Source organism: Jaculus jaculus, chromosome 3 (assembly GCF_020740685.1).
Source record: "Jaculus jaculus isolate mJacJac1 chromosome 3, mJacJac1.mat.Y.cur, whole genome shotgun sequence".
Taxonomy (NCBI): Eukaryota; Metazoa; Chordata; class Mammalia; order Rodentia; family Dipodidae; genus Jaculus; species Jaculus jaculus.
Genome location: NC_059104.1, coordinates 50,798,118 through 50,811,353, shown reverse-complemented (window position 1 = coordinate 50,811,353; position 13,236 = coordinate 50,798,118). Strand labels below are relative to the sequence as shown.

Here is a 13,236-nt window from a genome sequence, read left to right as displayed (position 1 = left end):
TGAGGTCTTTAATCCATTTAGATTTGTTATTTGTGTATGCTGACATGAGTGGTACTTGTTTCGTTTTCCTACATGTTACCTGATTTGTCTAGCACCATTTGTTGAAGATGCTGTCTTTTCTCTAGTGTACATTGCTGGTTCCTTTGTCAAAGATCAAGTAGCTATATTTACTTGACCTATATGCCAATTCTTCAGTTTTGTTGCATTGGTTTATATATCTGTTTTTATGCCAGTACCATGCTGTTTTTGTTACTATGGCTTTGTAGTATAGTTTTACATTGTGTTTGGTGATACCTCTAGAGGTATTTCTTTTGCTAAGGATATGTTTAGATATATGAGGCCTGCTTCCATTACATGTGAATTTTGAGATTCTTTTTTCTACTTCTGTGAAGAATTGTGCTGGATATTTTATTGGTATTGCATTTAATCTCCACATTATTTTTGGTAGAATTGCCATTGTTACAATAATAATAATACCTATCCAGGAGTATGGAAGATCTCTCCATTGGCTCAAGTCCTCAACAATTTCTTTCTTTATTTTGTTTTTATTATATACATTATATAGTTCTTTCACATCCTTGGTTGCTGTTCTTCCAAGGTATTTGATATTTTTTCTGCAGCTATTGAAAATGTGACATCTTCACTAATTTATTTCTCCATATGTTTGTCCTTTGCGTATAGACATGATACTGATTTTTTTTTTTTAAATTTTTATTAACATTTTCCATGATTATAAAATATATCCCATGGTAATTCCCTCCCTCCCCACCCCCACACTTTCCCGTTTGAAATTCCATTCTCAATCATATTACCTCCCCATTACAATCATTGTAATTACATATATACAATATCAACCTATTAAGTATCCTCCTCCCTTCCTTTCTCCACCCTTTATGTCTCCTTTTCAACTTACTGGCCTCTGCTACTAAGTATTTTCATTCTCACACAGAAGCCCAGTCATCTGTAGCTAGGATCCCCATATGAGGGAGAACATGTGGCGCTTGGCTTTCTGGGCCTGGGTTACCTCACTTAGTATAATACTTTCCAGGTCCATCCATTTTTCTGCAAATTTCATAACTTCATTTTTCTTTACCGCTGAGTAGAACTCCATTGTATAAATGTACCACATCTTCATTATCCACTCATCTGTTGAGGGACATCTAGGCTGGTTCCATTTCCCAGCTATTATAAATTGAGCAGCAATAAACATGGTTGAGCATGTACTTCTAAGGAAATGAGATGAATCCTTTGGATATATGCCTAGGAGTGCTATAGCTGGGTCATATGGTAGATCAATCTCTAGCTGCTTTAGGAACCTCCACACTGTTTTCCATAATGGCTGGACCAGATTGCATTCCCACCAGCAGTGCAGAAGGGTTCCTTTTTTTCCACATCCCCGCCAACATTTATGATCATTTGTTTTCATGATGGTGGCCAATCTGACAGGAGTGAGATGGAATCTCAATGTAGTTTTAATCTGCATTTCCCTGATGACTAGTGACGTAGAACATTTTTTTAGGTGCTTATATGCCCTTCGTATTTCTTCCTTTGAGAACTCTCTATTTAGCTCCTTAGCCCATTTTTTGATTGGCCTGTTTGATTCCTTATTAGTTATCTTTTTGAGTTCTTTGTATATCCTAGATATTAATCCTTTATCAGATATATAGCTGGCGAAGATTTTTTCCCATTCTGTAGGTTGCCTCTTTGCTTTTTTCACTGTGTCCTTTGCGGTGCAAAATCTTTGTAATTTCATTAGGTCCCAGTGGTTAATCTGTGGTTTTATTGCCTGAGCAATTGGGGTTGTATTTAGAAAGTCTTTGCCAAGACCAATATGTTGGAGGGTTTCCCCAACTTTTTCCTCTAGCAGTTTCAAAGTTTCCGGTCTGATGTTAAGGTCTTTAATCCATTTGGACTTAATTCTTGTGCATGGCGAGAGAGAAGAATCTATTTTCATCCTTCTGCAGATATTTATCCAGTTTTCAAAACACCATTTGCTGAAGAGGCTGTCTCTTCTCCAATGAGTATTTTTGGCATTTTTATCGAATATCAGGTGGCTATAGCTACTTGGGCTTACATCTGGGTCCTCTATTCTGTTCCACTGATCTACATGTCTGTTTTTGTGCCAGTACCATGCTGTTTTTGTTACTATGGCTCTGTAGTATAGGTTAAAATCAGGTATGGTGATACCACCAGCCTCTTTTTTGTTGCTCAGTATTATTTTAGATATTCGAGGTTTTTTATGATTCCAAATGAATTTTTGGATTGTTTTTTCTATTTCCATGAAGAAAGCCTTTGGAATTTTGATAGGGATTGCATTAAATGTGTAGATTGCTTTAGGTAAGATTGCCATTTTCACGATATTGATTCTTCCAAGCCAGGAACAAGGGATGTTTCTCCACTTTCTAGTGTCTTCTGCAATTTCTCGCTTGAGTGTCTTAAAGTTCTCATTGTATAGATTCTTTACTTCCTTAGTTAGGTTTATTCCAAGGTATTTTATTTTTTTTGATGCAATTGTGAATGGGAGTGATTCTCTGATTTCATCCTCTGTGTGTTTGTTGTTAGCATATATGAAGGCTACTGATTTCTGTGTATTTATTTTGTATCCTGCTACATTGCTGTAGGTTTTGATTAGCTCTAACAGCTTGCTAGTAGAGTCATTAGGGTCCTTTATGTATAGAATCATGTCATCTGCAAATAATGATAGCTTGATTTCTTCCTTTCCAATTTGTATCCCTTTTATGTGTGTCTCTTGCCTTATTGCTATGGCTAAGACTTCCAAAACTATATTAAATAGAAGTGGAGACAGTGGACACCCTTGTCTTGTTCCTGATTTTAGTGGAAAAGCTTCCAGTTTTTCCCCATTTAGTAATATGTTGGCTGTAGGCTTGTCATAAATAGCCTTTATTATATTGAGATATGTTCCTTCTATTCCCAGTCTCTGTAGGACTTTTATCATGAAGGGATGTTGGATTTTGTCAAATGCTTTCTCTGCATCTAATGAGATGATCATGTGATTTTTGTCCTTCAACCCATTTATGTAATGTATTACATTTATAGATTTGTGTATGTTGAACCATCCCTGCATCTTTGGGATAAAGCCTACTTGGTCAGGGTGAATGATCTTTTTGATATACTCTTGTATTCTGTTTGCCAATATTTTGTTGAGAATTTTTGCATCTATGTTCATGAGGGAGATTGGTCTGTAATTTTCTTTTTTTGTTCTATCTTTGCCTGGTTTTGGTATCAGGGTGATGCTGGCCTCATAGAAGGAGTTTGGTAGGATTCTTTCTTTTTCTGTTTCCTGGAAAAGCTTAAGAAGCAATGGTGTTAGCTCTTCCTTAAAAGTCTGGTAAAATTCAGCAGTGAATCCATCCGGGCCTGGGCTTTTTTTAGTTGGGAGATTATTGATAACTGCTCGGATCTCCATGTTTGTTATAGGTCTATTTAAGTGATTAATCTCATTTTGATTTAATTTAGGTAGGTCATATAGATCAAGGAAATCATCCATTTCTGTCAGATTTTCATACTTTGTGGAGTATATGCTTTTATAGTATGTCCCTATAATTTTTTGAATTTCTCTGGAGTCTGTTGTGATGTTACCTTGTTCATCTCTGATTTTATTAATTTGTGTCTCTTCTCTCTTTCTTTTGGTCAGATTTGCTAAGGGTTTATCAATCTTGTTTATCCTTTCAAAGAACCAACTCTTTGTTTCATTAATTCTTTGGATTGTTCTTTTTGTTTCTATTTCATTAATTTCTGCCCTAATCTTTATTATTTCTTCCCGTCTACTACTTTTTGGTTTGCCTTGTTCTTCTTTTTCCAAGGCTTTAAGGCGAAGCATTAGGTCGTTTACTTGCGACCTTTCTAATTTCTTAATATAGGCACTTAAGGCTATAAGTTTACCTCTTAGAACTGCCTTCATTGTGTCCCAGAGATTTTGGTATGTTGTGTTCTCATTATCATTTGACTCTATAAATTTTTTGATTTCCTTTTTGATTTCTTCATTGACCCACTCATCATTTAGTAGTGTATTGTTTAGCTTCCATGATTTTGTGTATGCTCTATAGCCTTTCTTGCTACTGATTTGTAATTTAATTCCATTGTGGTCAGATAGAATGCAAGGAATTATTTCAATTTTCCTGAATTTGTTAAGATTTGCTTTGTGTCCTAATATATGGTCTATTTTAGAGAATGTTCCATGTGCTGCTGAAAAGAATGTATATTCTGCAGCCTTTGGATGAAATGTCCTGTATATATCTGTTAGGTCCATATCTTCTATGACCTCATTTAGTCCAGATGCCTCTCTGTTTATTCTTTCCCTGGATGACCTGTCAATTGATGAGAGTGGGGTGTTAAAGTCACCCACCACCACCGTGTTTGGTGTTATCTGTGACCTTAGTTCTAATAGTGTTTGTTTGACGAATTTGGGAGCCCCCATGTTAGGTGCATATATGTTTAGGATTGTAATGTCCTCCTGTTGGAGTGTGCCCTTAATCAATATAAAGTGACCTTCCTTATCTTTTTTGACTAACTTCGGACTAAAGTCCACCCTGTCTGATATTAGGATAGCAACCCCTGCTTGTTTTCTAGGCCCATTTGCTTGAAACACCGTCTTCCAACCTTTCACCCTAAGATAATGTCTGTCCTTTGTAGAAAGGTGAGTTTCTTGAAGACAACAAATTGTAGGATCCTGCTTTTTAACCCAGTCTGCAAATCTATGTCTTTTCGTTGGGGCATTGAGACCGTTGATATTAAGAGATATTATTGAAAGGTGTGTATTTATGTTTGCCATTTTTGTGTGTGTGTGTGTGTGTTACTGGTTCTACCTGTGCTCTCTTCTGTTAACTGGTATTTGAGTATGGCTGGTTTTTTCTAGGTTCCTTATATGTGTGCTTTTCCTTTTGTTCAGCATGGAGGATTCTATCAAGTATTTTCTGTAGAGCTGGTTTTGTCTTCAGATATTCCTTTAACCTGCTTTTGTCATGGAATGTCTTTATTTCTCCATCTATTTGGATGGATAACTTTGCAGGATAAAGTAACCTTGGTTGACAGTTGTTATCTTTCAGAACTTGGAATATATCACTCCAGGCCCTTCTGGCTTTAAAAGTTTGTGTTGAATAATCTGCTGTAATCCTGATGGGCTTGCTTTTGTAGGTAACTTGATTTTTCTCTCTAACTGCTTTCAATATTTTTTCTTTGGTTTGTGTGTTTGGAAGTTTGAGTATAATGTGGCGAGGAGAGTTTCTTTCTGGGTTTTGTCTGGCTGGGGTTCTAAAGGCTTCCTGTATCTGTATTGGCACCTCTTTCCCAATTTGGGGAAAATTTTCCTCTATGATTTTGTTGAAGATGCCTACTATGCCTCTGGAGTGGAATTCTTCTCTTTCTACTATGCCCTGAATTCTTATATTGGATCTTTTCATAGTGTCCCGAATATCTTGAAATTCCCACTCATACTTTTCTATAAGTTTGTTTTTCTCTTTGTTGGACTGCATTAGGTCTGCCACCTGATCTTCTAGCTTAGATATTCTGTCCTCTCCCTCATCCATCCTACTGGTGAGATTTTCTACAGAGTTTTTTATTTCATTAACTGTGTTCTTCATTGCTAGTAATTCTGACTGGTTTTTCTTTATTATTTCTATTTCTCTATTTATGTCTTGTATTGCCTTCTTTATTTCATTAAATTGGTGTCCTGCCTCTTCTTTGATTCCTTTGATTTCCTCTTTGATTTCCTCTTTGATTTCTTCTTTGATTGTTTTCATGTGTTCTTTGACCTCTTTGAACATATTTATAATTATTCTTTTGAACTCTTTCTCAGGCATTTCCTCTAACTCTTTCTCACTGGAGGACATTTCTGATGCATTAATACTTTTAGGTGGATTTATATCGTCTTGCTTTTTAGTGTTTCTTGTGTTATAATGTATATATTTTTGCATCTTGGATTAAGTTAATGCTTGGATTTTCTAGCTAGCTGTGTATTCTTAGCTGTATCAATTGATTTGGTGTAAAATATTTTCAGGGTATGACCTTAAGGTATTAGGTGTGGCTCTTAAGACTCTCAGAGTATCTACAAAGATGTTCTTAGGGGTTGAGTTTCCCTGCTATAGGAGTATTCAAGCAGGCTGAGTGGAATAATATACTGGTAGATTCTAAAATTTAGCTAAACACTGTACCCATTCCATCAAAAACAGCCCCGAGTATGTATGCAAGAGTAGTTATTATAATGACCAGATCCTCTATCAACAAAGAGGTTTAGATTTCTGGTCTGTTGAGGTATCCAAGTCAGCTTGTGACCAGGTGAGACCCTTCCCTGGTGCAATCCCAGTTACCTTGGGTGATTGTGGTCTCAGTCAAATTGCTGCCTGGGTCGTCGGGCTGCTGTTCTGATTTCTGGAGCTGGGCACTTGCTTTTCCTACGGGGCAAACTGAGCCGCTGCCGCCGCCTCTGCAGCTGTTGTAGGTGTCACCGCCGGAGCCCCCACCACTGCTGAAGCTGCCGTTGTCGTGTCCACCGCTGCTGCTCACCCCGAAGCCGCTGCTCTCCTGGGTCCGCTGCTGCTGGGGCCACTGGTACCGGTGCTGGAGCCGCTGAAGTTGCTGCCAAATTCTGCTCCTGCTTGGGTCCCGCCGTCAGCCCAAGTTGGCGTGGCCGGGTCCCGGGCTGCTGCTGTGTTCGCTGGAGCTGGGTTCAGGCGGCAGGGGAGGGGAGGGAGCCGCGGCTGTTCTGGTTGTATCGTGTGCTTTTACCTCGCGGTCTGCTCCTCCCTCCGTTGCTCGCTGCCACTCTCCCCTCACGTTTCCCGAGTTGCGGAGAGCGCGGTGTGAGGGGAAAATCCCGCACCTGGCTTGTCCTGTGGCTCGAGCCGAGAGTCCGGCGGTTTTCTGCCGCTCCGCGGTTGCGGCGGGTAGCTGAGCCGCCCCGGAGCCGCTGTTCCCGCCTGTGCAGGCTCTGGATGCTCTATAACTCTTCCACTTCTCCGCTGCCGCCTCAACTTCCTATACACCTTACTTTTTAGTAAAAGTGTGTATTTTGCTGAGTTTTTTTTGGTCTTCCCCCCCCAGGCTGTTTTGGCGTGGTACCTACGCCGCCATCTTAACCGGAAGTCCCCCCATGATACTGATTTTTATGTGTTGATTTTGTATCTGACACTTGGCTGAAAGAATCATCTTTAGAAGGTTTGAGGTGGAGTCTTTCAGGTTGCTTATGTATAGAGTCATGTCATGTGAAAATAGAGCTAACTTGACTTCTTCCTTTCCAATTTGTATCCTTTTTACTTCTTACTCCTGTCTTGTTGCTTGAGCTAGTACTTCTAGTACTGTGTTGAAGAGCAGTGGTGAGAGTGTATACCCCTGTCTTGTTCCTGATCTCATTGGGAACTCATTGAGTCTTTCCCCCTTAAGTATTATTTTGGCTGTAGTTGCTTTATATATAACTTTGATTGTGTTGAGATATAAACCCTCCATGCATGTTTTGTCCAGTGTTTTGGTCATGAAGTGGGGTTGTATTTTGTTGAAGGCCTTCTCTGCATCTATGGAAGTGATCATGTGGTTCTTGTGATTAAGTTTATATTTGTTGTGAAAAATTTCTGAATATTGAACGTTTCCTGCATCTGTGGAAAGAAGTCTACTTCATCAAGGTGGATAATGCTTTTTTTGTCTTGTTGAATTCAGTTTGTGAGGATTTTGTACAGGATATTTGCATCTAAGTTCATTACGGATGTAGGCCTATAATCTTCTTTTTTGTTGTATGTCTGTTAGGTTTTGGTATTAGGGTGATACTATCTTCATTAAGAGTTGGGAAGCATTCCCTGCTCTCTGATTGTATGAAACAGTTTGAGAAAATTTGGTTTAAGTTCTTCAAGGAAGGTTTGATAGTATTTGGCCAAGAAGCTACCTGGTCCTGGACTTTTCTTTTTGGGGAGGTTTCTGATTATCTTTTCAATCTCAATGAATGTGATAGGTTTGTTTAGGAGATTAATGTGCTCTGAGTTTAGTTTTGGTGGGTGGTATGTGGCTAGGAATAAATCCATTTCTTCCAGATTATCCAGTTTTGTGGAATAGAGGTTTTAGAAGTATGTCTTGATGTTTCTTCCAATTTTATTGCTATCTTTTATGATATCTTCCTTTTCATTTCTAATTTTGTTAAGTTGAAACATGGGTGTGTGTGTATTTGATCAAATTGGCCATGGGTTTATCATCTTTGTTTACTTTTTCAAAGAACCCACTCTTCATTTCATTGATTTTCTTAATTGTTTTCTTAGTTGCTAATTCATTAATTTCTGCTCTGATCTTGATTATTTCTTTCCATCTGGAGTTTTTAGGATCAAAATTTTTTTTTTTTGTTTTTTTGTAATGCCTTTAGGTGGATGGTTTGGTTATTAATTTGACAGCTCTCTCTTCTTTGTTATGATAGCAGTCAGTGCTATGAATTTTCCTCTTAGGACTGCCTTTGTTGTGTCCCATAAGTTTTGATATCTTCTGTTTTGTTCTCATTCAGTTCAAGAAATTTTGAAATTTCTTTTTTGATTTCTTTCACAACCCATTCACTATTTAAAAGTGAATTTTTTAGTCTCCTGAAGTGGGTAGAATTTCTGTTGTGTCTCATTAATTTCTAGTTTAAAGCATTGTGATCGGATATGATGCAGGAAGTTTCATCAATTTTTCTGAATTTATGAAGGCATACTTTATAGCCTAATATATGATTTATTTGGGAGAAGGCTCCATGGGCTACTGAGAAGAATGTGCATTGTGTAGAATTTGGGGAGAATATTCTGTGTATGTTTGTTAGGTCTAGTTGGTCTATGGTATTGTTAAATTCTATTATTTCCCTTTTGCTTTTCTGTTTAGATGATCTGTCAGTTGATGATAGTGGAGCAATGAAGTCCCCAAGTATAGTGGTGTTGGGAGTTATTTCTGTTTTGTTGTCTAGTTGGTTTTATTTTATAAACTGTGGTGTAACTGTATTTTGTGCATATATATTTATGATTATGATGTGCCCTTGTTCGATCATTCCTTTGATGAGTAATGTGTACCCTTCTTTGTCATTTTTGATCACTTTTAGTTTGGTCTATTTTGTCAGACATTAATATTGCAATACCTGCTTGTTTCCTATTTCCACTTGCTTAGAATATTATTTTCCATCCTTTCACCCTGAAGAGGAGTCTGTCTTTAGTGGCGAGATAGGTTTCTTGAAAACATCAGATAGAAGGGTTCATTTTTCGTATCTACCCTGTTAACTTGTTTCATTTGCTGTGTGAGTTTAGGCCATTAATATTGAAGGTTGTAATGGTGTGGATCCATTTAATTCCTGCCATGTTTGAGTTTTATAGAGTTTGGTGATTTCTTGGGCTTTGTACCTTTTGAACGTGCTCTAGTTTTGGTTATTGTCATCTTTTTGCAGGCTCTTGAGATTTTCTGTGTGGAGAATTCCCTGAAGTAATCTCTGTAGGTTTGGCTTGTATTTACATAATGGCTTTTTATGATGGAAGGGTTTCATTTTTCCAGCTATTGTGAGGGATACTTTTGCTGGGTACAGAAGTTTGAGTTAGAAGCCATAATTTTTTAGACTTTGAAGTGCTTTGCTTTATTCCAGGCCCTTCTAGCTTTCATGGTTTCCTTTGGGAAATCTGAGGTAATTCTGATGGGATTGCCTTTGTATGTAATCACTTGTTTCTCTGTGGTTTTTAGCACTCTCTTTGTTTTCAACTTTAATGATGATGTGCCTTGGAAAGTTTCTTCCTCGGTCCAGTCTGTTGGGAGTTTTATTAGTTTTTATATCTGAATGGGTATGTCTTTTAAGGGGGTGGGGAATCTTTCTTCAGTAATTTTGTTGAATAACTTCTTGATGCCTTTGGTGTGAGTTACTTTCCCCTCTGGTATACCAATTATCCAGATGTTAGGTCATTTTAGTTTATCACACAGTTTACTCATGTTCTGGTCACACGATTTTTTTGAACTTTTCATAAACTTTGGGCTCTTGAACTTTTTATTTTGTTTTCTCTTCCAGCTCTGAGCTTATGTTCTCCACATAATTAACTTTTGTTATTGAGGGTTTCTAGAGAAGTTTTCACCAGCTCTAGTTGGTTTGTATTTTCTGTTGCCTTTATCTGTATAGTATCTATCTCTTTGGTCAAGTTCCAATTTCAGGTCATGTTTTGAGTTTTTTAATACTTCTTAGAATTCATTCTTGCCTTTAATCATTGGTCCATTTTTTTTTTCAGTCAGCTGATTATTGAGATCCTCTATTTTTTGGCTCACTTTCAGTTCATTTGTTTCTCTTTTTATGTCCCTCTGACTTTTGTCAATTAATTTAAGCCTAGTAAAAAAGCTGTGTGTATTTCATTTCTGTGATTGTTGATTTTCTTGCAGATCTGCAATTTGCTTGGTCAGGGTCACATTGCTTGTTTTGTTTTTGCTTTGGGATTCTATTCATGTTGTCTAGTGTATGCTTTCATAGGGTATTTCCATTGTGGGTGTAGGCAGCCTGGTTGGAAACCTCTCAGTTTGTTGTTTAGAATTGTGCTTTCTGTGTTGAAGGTCTACCCATGTCATTGTGGGAACCTTATTTAGTTCAGGAAGAGGTAAGAATTTCCCCTGTTGTGTCTTCATTGAATGTTTTGTTTTGTATTGGAATAGAATAGGGTGTTATGGCTTTGCTTTTAGGGATACACAGGCTACGCAGGATGTAAGTCCACCAGCTGCTCTGGGCTGGTGCTTAATACCAAAAGGGAGGTTGGAGGTCTGGAACTTCTTTGACTTGTTCTCAGCTCTGTGTCTTAGGGATCATAGCACTTGCTGTTGCTTCCCTAATGGACATGACTGCAGCATAACGTGTTAGTCTCTAATATCTATAACTTAAATATAGTTTGTTTTCATATTTCTGTATTTTCAAAGGATAGAGGTAGAAAATAGGAGAGAAAATTATCTTTTTGATATACTTCACTTTTTCCTATCTGCAGGTATCTTTGAATACCTATTTAATGAGTTTTTTGGTAAATTTTTAGTTATAATTTAAAATAAATTTAAAAAGTCTTACCCATCTTTTTAACTGTCTTTTCTGGTCCTACTTTGGACAACCACAGCAAAAACTGTCAGAAGCATTTAGTACATCTTGGGGTCTTGGGTTCCTTTATTGGTGTAGTTTTATTTGTGAAGCAAGGCTGTCATCTAGTGGTATTTTCAAGTAAGTACAGCCTTTTGGAGTAGGGTCTCATTCTATCCCAGCCTGACCTGGAATTCATTTTACAGTCTCAGTGATCCTCCTACCTCTGCCTCCCGAGTGCTGGGATTAAAGGCGTGCGCCACCATGCCCGGCTTAGCAATATTCTTTTTTTTTTTTTAAATTATTTATTTATTTATTTGAGAGCGACAGACACAGAAAGACAGAGAGAGGGAGAGAGAGAATGGGCGCGCCAGGGCTTCCAGCCTCTGCAAACGAACTCCAGACGCGTGCACCCCCTTGTGCATCTGGCTAACGTGGGACCTGGGGAACCGAGCCTCGAACCGAGGTCCTTAGGCTTCACAGGCAAGCGCTTAACCACTAAGCCATCTCTCCAGCCCTTAGCAATATTCTTAATTCAGGAACAAAACAAGTCATAGCCTTGAAAAGCAGGTTCCTTCTCCAGTCAACTCTTTCCAAAAGTGTTTGCATTTCTATGATACTCTTTCCTTAGGCATCCTTTCTATGGTAAAGCAATTGGACTATCTTCCTTTAAGATTGCTAATGTGTTTGACAATAGCAGCTTTAGTAATCTAAAGCCAGTCTCTGTGCCAGTAAATTTAACTTGCTTAAAGTTTTCTAGCTGAAAATCTTAAATCTCTCAGTCCAGTATCTCTAGCCAAGCATATCAGTCCATTGCAAATTTAACCTTGATCAAACTCTCTAGGCCTGTACAGCAGGATGCAGCCAGCCCTTATGCCAGTAGCCCAGTTCCAACAAAGTCCTGTGTAGTCTTTCATTCCCCTTAGGAAGCTCATAAGCCAAGCCTCGAAGTTCAATGATGTCTGCACTTTCATTCTCAGACTGTCATCAGAATAGTCCATAAAACTTGGCTTACCACTCCAGAAGACATCTTCAGTTGCAAGCACCATGTCCATGCCTATGCCTCCAAAACAAAGGTTCCAAAAGATCAACATCCACATGGTCAGGTTCATCTCAACCCACTCCTCAGTACTAGGTTCTGTAGCAGACAGCTTCAGGTTCACTGAGATGAACTTCCAGACAAGGCACAGTTATGGAAGAAGGGATTTATTGAAGCTTACAGATCCAGGGGAAGTTCCATAATGGCAGAAGAAGCTGGCCTGCCTTCACAGAACCAAGCAGAGAGAGAGAGAAGCACAAGCCTAAAGGTCAAAAGCCACAGCACACTTCAGGAACTCCAGCTAGGCACACTTTGCATGTCTTTAGATTGAAACCTGAAACCCATCACAACAACTTAAGATCCACCCAGTGATATTGCCTCCAGCCAGGTGGCTACAGATGGAAACTACAAACAAACAACTGAATATATTGGGGGCCATCTATTCATACCACCACGGTCATAAAAATAATTTTTTGATTTATTGTTACCTATGATTAATTGTCTTCAAACATGTTATTTTATTATTGTCATTTTTAAACATCAGAGAGGAATAACTGTTGAAATAATATTGAAATATCCTTAGTAACATGTCGTCAGCATGTGTTAGTCTCTAATATCTATAACTTAAATATAGTTTGTTTTCATATTTCTGTATTTTCAAAGGATAGATGTAGAAAATTGAGAAAATTATCTTTTTGATATACTTCACTTTTTCCTATCTAGGTGTCTTTGAATACCTACTTAGTGAGTTTTTTGGTAAATTTTGAGTTTTAATTTTATTTTTTTAAATTTTTATTTATTTGAGAGTGACAGAGAAAGAAGGAGAGAGGGAGGGAAGGAGGGAGGGAGGGAGGGGTGAGGGAAGGGAGAGAGAAATGGTGCCAGGGCCTCCAGCCACTGCAAATGAACTCCAGACGTGTACACCCCCTTGTGCATCTGGCTAATGTGGGTCCTGGGTAACCGATCCTCGAACCAGGGTCCTTAGGCTTCATAGGCAAGTGCTTAACCACTAAGCCATCTCTCCACCCTGAGTTATAATTTAAAAAAATAAGAAAGTCTTCCCCATCTGTTTTAATGTCTTTTCTGGTCCTTCTTCGGACAACCTCAGCAAAAACTGTCAGAAGCCTTTAGTACATTTTGGGGTCTTGGCTTCCTTTAT

The 13,236-nt window shown here is 38.3% G+C and overlaps 1 protein-coding gene across 4 annotated transcripts in view; it reads left to right on the top strand.

Moving 5' to 3' along the window:
* Tdrd3 (tudor domain containing 3) overlaps window positions 1–13,236 on the top strand; it is a 206,771-nt gene that overhangs the window by 54,564 nt on the left and 138,971 nt on the right. The window lies entirely within an intron of this gene.